Source organism: Ovis aries, chromosome 3 (genome assembly GCF_016772045.2).
Source record: "Ovis aries strain OAR_USU_Benz2616 breed Rambouillet chromosome 3, ARS-UI_Ramb_v3.0, whole genome shotgun sequence".
Lineage (NCBI taxonomy): Eukaryota > Metazoa > Chordata > Mammalia > Artiodactyla > Bovidae > Ovis > Ovis aries.
This window is the reverse complement of record NC_056056.1, coordinates 124657386-124670550: the sequence shown is the minus strand read 5'-3', so window position 1 is coordinate 124670550 and position 13165 is coordinate 124657386. Positions and strand designations below refer to the sequence as shown.

Genomic DNA, 13165 nt, shown 5'->3' with positions numbered 1-13165 from the left:
GGCTCAGAAGTCACTCATGTCCCTTTGACAGCATTTTATTAGCCAAGGCAAGTCACAGGGCCATCTCAGTTTCAAAGCAAGTAGGAGGAGAACGGGAAAAGAGTCACTTACAAAGGTGTGTGCAGGATGAACTAAATGGACCAGAATGGGAGAATTTAATTCAGATGACCATTACATCTATTACTGTGGGCAAGAATCCCTTAGAAGAAGTGGAGTAGCCTTCACGGTCAACAAAAGAGTGTGAAATGCAGTACTTGGATGCAATCTCAAAAATGACAGAATGATATGTTCATTTACAAGGCAAACCATTCAAATATCACAGTTATCCAAGTCTATACCCTAATCACTGATGCCAAAGAAGCTGAAGTTGAATGGCTCTGTGAAGAATTACAAGACCTTCTAGAACTAACAGCAAAAGAAAATGTCCTTTTCATCATAGGCAACTGGAATGCAAAAGGAGGAGGTCAAGAGATAACCTAGGCTAACAGGCAAATTTAGCCTTGGAGTAAAAAATGAAGTAGGGCAAAGGCTAACAGACTTTTGCCAAGAGAATGCACCAGTGGTAGCAAACTTCCTCTTCCAACAACACAAGAGATGACTCTATAAATGGAAGTCAGAGGAAGGTCAATACTAAAATCAGATTAATTATATTCTTTGCAGCCAAATATGAAGAAGCTCAGCAAAAACAAGACCTGGAGCTGACTGTGGCTCAGATCATGAACTCCTTATTGCCAAATTCAGGCTTAAATTGAAGAAAGTAGGGAAACCACTAGACCACTCAGGTATGACCTAAATCAAACCCATTTATCGCAATAGAAGTGATAAATAGATTCAAGGATTAGATCTGATAGACAGAGTGCCTGAAAAACTATAGATGGAGGTTTACAACACTGTACAGGAGGTTATTATCAAAACCATCCTCAGAAAAAGAAATGCAAAAAGGCAAAATTGTTGTCTGAGGAAGCCTCACAAATAACTGAGAAGAGAAGGGAAGTGAAAGGCAAAGGAGAAAAGGAAGGATATACCCATCTGAATGCAGAGTTCCAAAAAATAGAAAGGAGAGAGAGGAAAGCCTTACTCAGTGATCAACGCAAAGAAATACAGGAAAATAATAGAATGGGAAAGACTAGAGATCTCATCAAGAAAATTAGAGAGTCCAAGAGAACATTTCATGCAAAGACAGGTGCAATAAAGGACAGAAACAGTATGGACTAACAGAGGCAGAAGATATTAAGAAGAGGTGGCAAGAATACACAGAAGAACTGTACAAAAAAGATCTTAATGACCTAGATGATAACCACTACGATATGATCACTCACCTAGAGCCAGACATTCTAGAATGCAAAGTCAAGTGGCCTTAGGAATCATCACTACAAACAAAGCTAGTGGAGGTGATGGAATTCCAGTTGAGCTATTTAAAACCCTAAAAGATGATACTGTGAAAGTGCTGCACTCAATATGTCAGCAAATTTGGAAAACTCAGCAGTGGCCACACGATTGGAAAAAGGTCAGTTTTCCTTCCAATCCCAAAGAAAGGCAATGCCAAAGAATGTTCAAATGGCACTCATCTCACACACCAGCAAAGTAATGCTCAAAATTCTCCAAGTGAGGCTTCAACAGTACATGAACTGAGAACTTCCAGATGTTCAAGCTGGGTTTAGAAAAGGCAGAGGAGCCAGAGATCAAACTGCCAACATCTGTTGGATTATTGAAAAAGCAAGAGAGTTCCAGAAAAAAATCTACCTCTGCTTCATTGACTATGCCAAAGCCTTTGACTGTGTGGATCACAGCAAACTGTGGAAAATGCCTAAAGAGATGGGAAAAACAGACCACCTTATCTGCCTCCTGAGAAATCTGTATGCAGGTCAAGAAGCAAAAGTTAGAACTGTACATGGAACAACAGTCTGGTTCTAAATTGGGAAAAGAATATGTCAAGGCTGTATATTGTCACTCTACTTATCTAACCTTTGTGCAGAGTACATCATGAGAAACGCTGGGCTGGATGAATCACAAGCGGGAATCAAGATTGCTAGGAGAAATATCAATTACCTCAGAAATGCAGATGACACCACCCTTACAGCAGAAAGCAAAGAGAAATCAAAGAGCCTCTTGAGGAAAATGAAAAAGGAGAGTGAAAGAGTCGGCTTAAAATTCAACATTCACAAAACTAAGATCATGGCATTTGGTCCCATCAGTTCATGTCAAATAGAGGGGGAAACAATGGAAACAGTGACAAACTTTATTTTCTTGGGCTCCAAAATCATGGCAGATGGTGACTGCAGCCACGAAATTAAAAGACACTTGCTCCCTGGAAGAAAAATTATGATCAACCTAGCTAGCATATTAAAAAGCAGAGACATTTCTTTGTAACAAAGATCCATATAGTCAAAGCTGTGGTTTTTTCCAGTAGTCATGTATGGATGTGAGAGTTGGACCATAAAGAAAGCTGAATGCTGAAGAATTGATGCTTTTGAACTGTGGTGTGGGAGAAGACTCTTGAGAGTTCCGTCCAACAGCAAGGATATCAAAGCAGTCAGTCCTAAAGGAATTCAGTCCTGAATATTCATTGGAAAGACTGATGCTGAAGTTGAAGCTCCAATACTTTGGCCACCTGATGCAAAGAACTGCTCATTGGAAAAGACCCTGATTCTGGGGAACATTGAAGGCAGGAGAAGGGGATGACAGAAGATGAGATTGTTGGATGGCATCACTGACTAGATGGACATGAGTTTGAGCAAGTTCCAGGAGTGGTTGATGCACAGGGAAGCCTGGTGTGCTGCAGTCCATGGGGTCACAAAGAATTGGACACGACTGAGTGACTGAACTGAACTGTGCAGGATAGGAGAGATTGTTGCATCTGACTTTAGAACAAGCTCACACCAAACAAAATACTTGTGTAGTACATTTGGACTCTAGACCAATGTAATTCGTGACTATTCTCCTATGCAGAATAGAATGATTAATGATTCAGTCAGAAATGAGCATCTGCTTTCCATTGAGGCTGTTCTCAATAGAAGTTTATTATGTAAATTTACTGGAACACAAAAGATGCTCTGTTAGGCTCCAGATGAAGTTTACTCTGAAGAAATCAGAGGTCACTGAAGACCTCTCTATTCACTTGTTTCTCATTCCATAATACATGTACTGATAGGCCACAAATTACAGATGGCCTCAAGAGAAAACTTGAGATCTGGTTGACATTTTTATTACCTTTTATAGCTTAATGTTCATTTTTCTAACTAATGTTATTAAATAAATGAATATGCCAATTCATATCACTGGGAAAATTTAGAAAATAATAGAGAAAAATAAAACTCATCAAGTGAAACTCAACTTCCATTAGCATTTGTGGATTGGAACTGGGCTTTTCAGTGGGTTTTCTTAGTTGGCTGCCTGTGATCCAGATCTGTTTTTTATCCCAGGGAATCCCTTATTGTATAAATTTTGGTGAGAGGCAGAACCCAGGCTTCTAACATGGCAGCTAATAGGGGTTAATTAATACCTTCCCGGCATGTGACAACTAGATTATTGGCACAGGACGTAGGGGGCTCCAGCTGCTGATTGGCACCCCAAAAGAGATGAAGTATACAAAGATATGGGGCAGAGGTCACTCATGAGGGTGGGGACGGAGTAAAGACACCATAGGGTCAGTACTGTCTAGTTTCCTGACTGCGTGCTCTGCTGCCGAGTCTTCTCAGATTCCTAATCAGCAACTGAGTCTGGTGTTTTAATATTCCAATCTCATTTCAGTAATTATTTCTTAAATTATTAGGACCAGGTAATATTGCAGTTTTGCAACTGCAAGCCCTGACTGAGGAGGAGGTGGAAGATTATTTTATAGTTACCAAATGTCTAATAGTATATGACACCCTGTAGATGGAGCATTAGAAAACAAAGAAACAAGGATAAATGTTCTTATCCCCACAGAGTTTCCAGTCTAGCCAGGGGGTGGGCAATACAACAGGAAGTCAGCAAATAACAAACACAACATCCAAGCAGATAAGTAAGATGTATGTTATATTCATTATGCAGTATTAGGGGAGAAATGAAGCAGGGAAGGGCACAGACTGCTGGGGAAGAGGGTCCAGCCAATGGAGAGTTTGAAATTCTAAACACAGTGATTACAAGAAGATTTTATGAGAAGACAGCATTTGAGTGAAGGCAGTAACTCAGGGCCTGAGGAATGGAGTGTGCCTGGTGGTTTGCTGCACACAGAAGGAAGTCAGTATGGCTGGGGTGGCATGTGGGACCATTCATTGAGGGCAAAACAGGAATCTGGTGAAAGCAAAGGACGGCTGTGAAGCCACTGTCAGAATGCTGGCTTTTTTCATGAGTGAGCAGGAAAGGTATTGGATCAGAGGCACATCCTGATTTACTCGGCTTTAGAAAGGGATAACTCAGGCTGCTATTTTGAGACTCCACGGAGAAGGGGAGGTGTGTACTGGTGAGAGTAGAGGCCAGAGACTCACTAATTATCTCAATAATTTCAGTTAATGGATGATGATGGCTTGGGTCAGAAAAAGAGAAGAGTTTATTTTTTCTACCCTCATTGCTTTTAGTGTTGCTATGAATTCAGAAAAGTAACAGTAGCTTGCCTAGCCTTTCTCACATTATTATAAAGGCTGTTTTCCAAAGGCTCCATTTCCAATTGAAGAATACACTGCTGCAATAAATTTTCCTGTTTGCCTTCTAGTTTCATGTTTAAGGCTCCCAGATTACCTGCCACCCTCCACGGCTGGTTGGTGCAAGAGGCATCTGCCAACATGGCATCATTCTGCCTCCTTTAGAGGAATCTTCTGAGTCTGGCTGAAGTCTCCCATGAAAGGAAGCTACTCTTCTGGGTTAAGGCTTTGCAAATGTAGTACTTCCCACTGTGTGTGATATAAAAATTTAACTTTGAAATGCCAGTCGTATATTAGTTTGATATCATCTACCAAGGAAGCATTAGAGATAAAGTTTAGGAACAAAAACTGTCAAAGGAAGAATCCTCTGCAGGAAAGATAGGCTGGAGCAAGAAAGAGAGGCCAAGGATTCAGACCATGCTCTCTCAACTGCGAGAGCAAAGAGAAGGTGAAACCAGCAAGAAAATGTTGCATCTATCAAAATTATATCTGGAAAAGGGCCCACCAATAAACACACAAATAATCAGGTTTCACCTGCTCAATTACACAGAAACTGTCAAACTAAATGCCTTTTAAAAGTCAACACTTTATAACACCATACACAAAAATAAACTCAAAATGGATTAAAGATCTAAACGTAAGACCAGAAACTATAAAATCCTAGAGGAGAACATAGGCAAAACACTCTCCAACATACATCACAGCAGGATCCTCTATGACCCACCTCTCAAAATACTGGAAATAAAAACAAAAATAAACAAATGGGACCTAATTAAACTTAAAAGCTTCTGCACAACAAAGGAAACTATAAGCAAGGTGAAAAGACAGCCTTCTGAATGGGAGAAAATAATAGCAAATGAAGCAACTGACAAACAACTAATCTCAAAAATATATAAGCAACTCCTGCAGCTCAATGCCAGAAAAATCAACAACCCAATCAAAAAATGGGCCAAAGAACTAAATAGACATTTCTCCAAAGAAGACATACAGATGGCTAACAAACACATGAAAAGATGCTCAACATCACTCATCAGAGAAATGCAAATCAAAACCACAATGATGTACCATTTCACACCAGTCAGAATGGCTGCGATCCAAAAGTCTACAAGCAATAAATGCTGGAGAGGGTGTGGAGAAAAGGGAACCCTCTTACACTGTTGGTGGGAATGCAAACTAGTACAGCCACTATGGAGAACAGTGTGGAGATTCCTTTAAAAACTGGAACTAGAACTGCCTTATGACCCAGCAATCCCACTACAGGGCATGTACACCAAGGAAACCAGAATTGAAAGAGACACATGTACCCCAATGTTCATTGCAGCATTGTTTATAATAGCAGGACATGGAAGCAACCTAGATATCCATAAGCAGATGAATGGATAAGAAAGCTGTGGTACATATACACAATGGAGTATTACTCAGCCATTAAAAAGAATACATTTGAATCAGTTCTAGTGAGGTGGATGAAACTGGAGCCTATTATACAGAGTGAAGTGAGCCAGAAAGAAAAAACATCAATACAGTATACTAACACATATATATGGAATTTAGAAAGATGGTAACGATAATCCTGTATGCGAGACAGCAAAAGAGACACAGATGTATAGAACAGTCTTTTGGACTCTGTGGGAAAGGGCTAGGGTGGGATGATTTGGGAGAATGGCATTGAAACATGTATGTTTCATATATGAAACGAATCACCAGTCCAGGTTCAATGCAGGATACAGGATGCTTGGGGCTGGTGCACTGGGATGACCCACACGGATGGGATGGGGAGGGAGGAGGGAAGGGGTTCAGGATGGGGAACACATATATACCTGTGGCGGATTCATGTTGATGTGTGGTAAAACCAGTACAATATTGTAAAGTAATTAACGTCCAATTAAAATAAATAAATTTATATTTTTTAAAAAGTCAAGCAGTATTTAAGGGAAAAAAATAGAATATGCTCTGACTTGTGTTCTTAATCCCTGCCTCTTCCATTTTACAGGGATTTTGTGGGTTTTCATATGGGAGGAACCCACTCCAGTACTCTTGCCTGGAAAATCCCATGGACGGAGGAGCCTGGTAGGCTGCAGTCCATGGGGTCGCTGAGGGTCAGACACAACTGAGTGACTTCACTTTCCCTTTTCACTTTCATGCATTGGAGAAGGAAATGGCAACCCACTCCAGTGTTCTCACCTGGAGAGTCTCAGGGACTGGGGAGCCTGGTGGGCTGCTGTCTATGGGGTCGCACAGAGTTGGACACGACTGAAACGACTTACCAGCAGCAGCAGCAGCATATGGGAGGACTGGAATACATTTATTTGCTAGAGGCTGATTTCCAAATCCTTCTAGTTAAGTCATTGGACTTGTGAGAAACTAGAGGCTCAAGGACCAGGGGAGAGTGCTTTGGGGAAGATGAAAAATAGAAAGTCAAAAAGTCATGCAGCTTCCAAAAATATCTGCAAAGCTAAGTTTCTATTTCTGACTCAATATCTAATTATAACTGAGGATATGCATGCTCCAGCCCTTTTATATGAAAAAGAAACATCTGAAATTATTGTTTTAAAATATCATGCAACAAATAGAATTGTCTTTTGTGCTCGTCTTAATTCTTATATAATAATGCCTGCTGTGATCGCAGAACAAAGATGCACCTGCCTACACCCTCCCTGCCAGGTTCAAATACTGACTCCATCGGTAAATATTTGCAGTTACACAGAGGCAGTGAGATGGGCCAGAATGGCCGAAATCAAGTGAGAATTAGCGATGTGCTGGTACTCCAATCGTGGGCATATGGATTCAAACCCTGGCTTCTGTATTCATGGGGCACTGGACAAGGCTTCACATCATTCTAAGCTTCAGTTTTCTTATCTCTCAAGTGGGGAGATAATACTTACCTGGTTTAGTTCAGTTGCTCAGTCGTGTCCGACTCTTTGCAACCCCATGGACTGCAGCACCCCAGGCCTCCCTGTCCATTACCAACTCCCAGAGTTTACTCAAACTCATGTCCATTGAGTCAGTGATGCTATCCAACCATCTTATCCTCTGTCATCCCCTTCTCCTCCCACCTTCAATCTTTCCCAGCATCAGGGTCTTTTCAAATGAGTCACTTCTTTGCATCAGGTGGCCAAAGTATTGGAGTTGCAGCTTTAGCATCAGTCCTTCCAATGAATATTCAGGACTGATTTCGTTTAGGATGGACTGGTTGGATCTCCTTGCAGTCCAAGAGAATCTCAAGAGTCTTCTCCAACACCACAGTTCAAAAGCATCAATTCTTTGGTGCTCAGCTTTCTTGATAGTCCAACTCTCACATCCATACATGACTACCAGAAAAGCGATAGCTTTGACAAGATGGATCTTTGTTGGCAAAATCATGTCTCTGCTTTTAAATATTCAGTCTAGGTCGATCATAACTTTTCTTCCAAGGATCAAGCATCTTTTAATTCATGGCTGCAGTCACCATCTGCAGTGAGTTTGGAGCCCCCCAAAATAAAAGCTTATCTGGTAGGATGATTGTAAACATCAGAAGAGATCATATTACAATTGTCCAGCAGAGTGTTGTTCAGTTAGGATGTATATGACTGTCAGAAAAGTGATTTCAATGCAAGTGGTTTATTTTTCAATACATACAGAGAGATCTAGGGGAGGGATCCCGCTGGGTTGACACACATGCTCACTGGCATCAAAGATTCAGGCAAGTTCTCTGTGATTCTCTTGGCTACAGTAGCTTCCAGTAGCATGCCTTATATGGCAATGCCCAACACAGAAAGGCATTTATTTGGGGACATTTATTTTTGCATCTCTTTCCTCAGGGAAAAATTCTTCCCAGAAGGTCCAGTAACAGCCCTTCACCTGCACTGGATTATAACATGCCTGTATCTGGGCTGCAAGCAAAGCCTGAAATGTAAGCACTTAGTGCTTGCCTTCCCTGTGTGAGGAGGACTCTTCAGCAAGAGAAAAACTGGGAGCAACATGGTAGTTGGGTAGAAGGGAAATGATGTCCATCTCTGGTGCTTAGTTTTGTAATCACTTATCAGTGTCAGTTTCCTCATCACTTCAGTTTGAAGCACAACACAGCAGCCGCTGGCAGACATGTCCGGACCACTCTACTGCTGTGAATGTTACAGTGCGCTTGCTCACAGCATTCTAGTTAAGCTCACTCTCCCACACAGAACTTTCCTCCTGACTCACCACCTAGAGCTATGTTTCTGAAATATAACTAACCCGCCCATTACAAAAACCACAACAGCATACAAAAGCAACAAAGAAAACTTCCTCTTAATGCCAAGCGTACTTCTGCATATCCTGCGGTTAGACAAAGGCACAGACAAGAAAGAAGAGCCAGGCTTCCACACTATTTCTTATCTTGAAATTCTAACAAAAGTACATAGTATCTCAATGATTTTCCCAGATGGAGTTACCTTTGATACATGATGTGTAGCTTCCTGCTGGTGCTGACCATTTTGATTTGTTCAATCTACTCCACATGGGAGAAATAACTCCAGAAAGAATGAAGAGACCGAGCAAAAGCAAAAACAACAACCAGCTGTAGACATGACTGGTGATGAAAGCAAAGTCCAATGCTGTAGAGAACAATAATGCATAGGAACCAGGGATGCTAGGTCCATGAATCAAGGCAAGTTGAATGTGGTCAAACAAGAGATGGCAAGAGTGAATGTCGGCATTTTAGGAATCAGCCAACTTAAACGGACTGGAATGGGTCAATTTAACTAAGGTGACCTTTATATCTACTACTGTGGGCAAGAATTCATTAGAAAAAATGGAGTAGCCATCATGGTCAACAGAAGAGTCTGAAATGCAGTACTTGGATGCAGTCTCAAAAATGACAAAATGATCTCTGTTACCAAGGCAACCCATTCAATGTAACAGTAAACCAAGACTATGCCCTGACCAGTAATGCTGAAGAAGCTGAAGCTGAACAGTCCTATGAAGACCTACAAGACCTTCTAGAACTAACACCCCCAAAAATGTCCTTTTCATTGTAGGGTACTGGAATGCAAAAGTAGAAAGTCAAGAAACACCTGGAGTAACAGGCAAATTTGGCCTTGGAGTACAGAATGAAACAGGGCAAAGGCTAATAGAGTTTTGCCAAGAGAATGCACTGGTCATAGCAATACCCTCTTCCAACAACACAAGAGAAGACTCTACATATGGACATCAGCAGATGGTCAATACTGAAATCAAATTGATTATATTCTTTGCAGCCAAAGATGGAGAAGCTCTATACAGTCAGCAAAAACAAGACTGGGAGTTGACTGTGGCTCAGATTGTGAACTCTTTATTGCCAAATTCAGACTGAAATTGAAGAATGTAGGGAAAACCGCTAGACCATTCAGGTATGAACTAAATCAAATCCCTTACAATTATAGAGTGGAAGTGAGAAATAGATTCAAGGGATTAGATCTAATAGAAAGAGTGCCTGATGAACTAGGGCCAGAGGTTTATACAGGAGAGAGGGATCAAGAATATCCCCAAGAAAAAGAAATGCAAAAAAAGCAAAATGGGTCTGAGATGGCCTTACAAATAGCTGTGAAAAGAAGAAATGCTAAAAGCAAAGGAGAAAAGGAGAGATATACCCATTTGAATGCAGAGTTCAAAGAATAGCAAGGAGAGATAAGAAAGCCTTCATAAGTAATCACTGCAAAGGAATAGAATGGGAAAGACTAGAGATCTCCTCAAGAAAATTAGAGATACCAAGGGAACATTTCTTGCAAAGATGGGCTCGGTGAAGGACAGAAATGGTATGGACCTCACAGAAGCAGAAGATAGTAAGAAGAGGTGGCAAGAATACACAGAAGAACTATACAAAAAAGATCTTCATGACCCAGATATTCACATGGTATGATCACTCAGCTAGAGCCAGACATCCTGGAATGTGAAGTCAAGTGAGCCTTAGAAAGCATCACTATGAACAAAGCTACTGGAGGTGATGGAATTCCAGTTGAGCTATTTCAAATCCTAAAAGATGATGCTATCAAAGCATTGCACTCAATATCCCAGCAAATTTGGAAAACTCAGTAGTGGTCACATGATTGGAAAATGTCAGTTTTCATTCCAGCCCCAAAGAATGTTCAAACTGCAACACAGTTTTGCTCATCTCACATGCTAGCAAAGTAAAGCTCAAAATTCTCCAAGCCAGGCTTCAACCATACATGAACCATTAACTTCCAGATGTTCAAGCTGGATTTAGAAAAGGCAGAAGAACCAGAGATCAAATTGCATCCAACATCCGCTGGATCATCGAAAAAGCAAGAGAGTTCCAGAAAAACATCTATTTCTGCTTTATTGACTCTGCCGAAGCCTTTTACTGTGTGGATCACGACGAACTGTGGAAAATGCCTAAAGAGATGGGAATACCAGACCACCTGACCTACCTCCTGAGAAATCTTATACAGGTCAGGAAGCAACAGTTAGAACTGGACATGGAACAACAGACTGGCTCCAAATTGGGAAAGCAGTATGTCAAGGCTGTATATTGTTACCCTGCTTATTTAACTTCTATGCAGAGTACATCATGAGAAACACTGGGCTGGATGAAGCACAAGCTGGAATCAAGATTGCCGGGAGAAATATCAATAACCTCAGATATGCAGATGACACCACCCTTATGGCAGAAAGTGAAGAGGAACTAAAGAATCTCTTGATGAAAGTGAAAGAGGAGAATGAAAAAGTCGGCTTAAAGCTCAACATTCAGAAAACGAAGATCGTGGCATCTGGTACCATCGTTTCATGGGAAATAGATGGGGAAACAGTGGAAACAGTGTCAGACTTTTTTTGGCAGGGGCCTCCAAAACACTGAAGATGATGACTGGTGCCATGAAATTAAAAGGAACTTGCCCCTTGGAAGAAAAGTTATGACCAAGCTAGACTGCATATTAGAAAGCAGAGATATTACTTTGCCAACAAAGATCCATCTAGTCAAGACTATGATTTTTTTCAGTAGTCATGTATGGATGTGAGAGTTGGACTATCAAGAAAGCTGAGCACCAAAGAATTGATGCTTTTGAACTGTGGTGTTGGAGAAGACTCTTGCGACTCCCTTGGACTGCAAGGAGATCCAACCAGTCCATCCTAAACGAAATCAGTCCTGAATATTCATTGGAAGGACTGATGCTGAAGCTGCAACTCCAATACTTTGGCCACCTGATGCAAAGAAGTGACTCATTTGAAAAGACCCTAATGCTGGGAAAGATTGAAGGTGGGAGGAGAAGGGGATGACAGAGGATAAGATGGTTGAATGGCATCACCGACTCAATGGACATGAGTTTGAGTAAACTCTGGGAGTTGGTAATGGACAGGGAGGCCTGCGGTGCTGCAGTCCATAGGGTGGCAAAGAGTCAGTTATGACTGAGTGACTGAACTGAACTGAACGGAATCCACATGGGAGGGATATTTTTGGTATAAAAGGATATTCCTTCCAAATCCTCTCTTCTTTTCTATGGCCAATTATGCCAAACCATCACAATGATCAAATACAATGTGCATGTGTGTGTATGAGTGTATTCAGATTGATAAATGACAAACTGTCTAAATGATGATGTAATCAAAACCCTGCACTTAAAAGCTGGTAAGCCCACCATGGAAAAACCCAAATGTAAAATTAATGGAAAAAATTATATTAAATGTTTTAATTGAAACCTTTTTACAACTGCCTCAGTGGTTAGGAAGGACAATGGCGAACAGAGATACGGGAGGAAAAACAGAGCTAACCGAGAGAAGAGAGAGGTGGACCAGTTAGGCCGGGGAACAGCACTGAAGGAGGCCAGAGTCAGTGACCGTGTTAAGATAACAAAGCAGTGAATATTTGAAAAGGGCATAGAAGAGAAGCAAGGCTCTCATTAAAACTAATGGAGGAGGATGCAGGACTTAGAAGCTGTATACAGAAAAAATGCAGAGATACACTTAGAAGTAACATCAAAAAATAAAATGTGGACACCCCAGCACAGACAGCATGGGTAAATGTGTAATATAGCCATGTTTGTGTATTAGGGTATGTGTGTATACATATGTGTGGGTATGTGTCTGTATATACCTTAAACTTAATTAAAATGAATCCTTCAGCCACTGTTGAAATGTACATCAGATCGACATTGCTCGACTATAACAGTCAAGTGTTTGAAGACCAAGATGGGAAGAACAAGAGTGTCTGAGCTCATCTTTTTAATTTATTTTTACTTATTTCATTTATTTGACAGCACCAGGTCTCAGTTCATGCAGGATCGTTCGGTTACAGAATGTGAGCTCTAGTTCCCTGACCAGGGATTGAACCTGGGCCCCCTGCACTAGAAGTGTAGAATCTTGGCCACTGGACTATCAGGGAAGTTTCTAAATCACTTTTTTAAACCAGCCTAAGTTCTGTTTTGGTATGTTCTTTATCATAATAACTGAGGGTATTTATAATGTCAAGAGAAGATACAGTTTTAATTTTTAGGATTGTATTTATTGGTACAAAGGAAAAATTCCATATTATCCAATGATTATTTTCAAAGCATTTCTGCATATTTTGTTGGTTTCTCCCAATATAAATATATTACAAA

The 13165-nt window shown here is 40.8% G+C and overlaps 1 non-coding gene across 1 annotated transcript; it reads right to left on the bottom strand.

The window, feature by feature from the left end:
* Positions 1–12875: 12875 nt before the first annotated feature.
* On the bottom strand, positions 12876–12948 carry TRNAR-UCU (transfer RNA arginine (anticodon UCU)). The gene has a single exon. It is a non-coding gene; the product is annotated as a tRNA-Arg (tRNA).
* Positions 12949–13165: the final 217 nt, after the last annotated feature.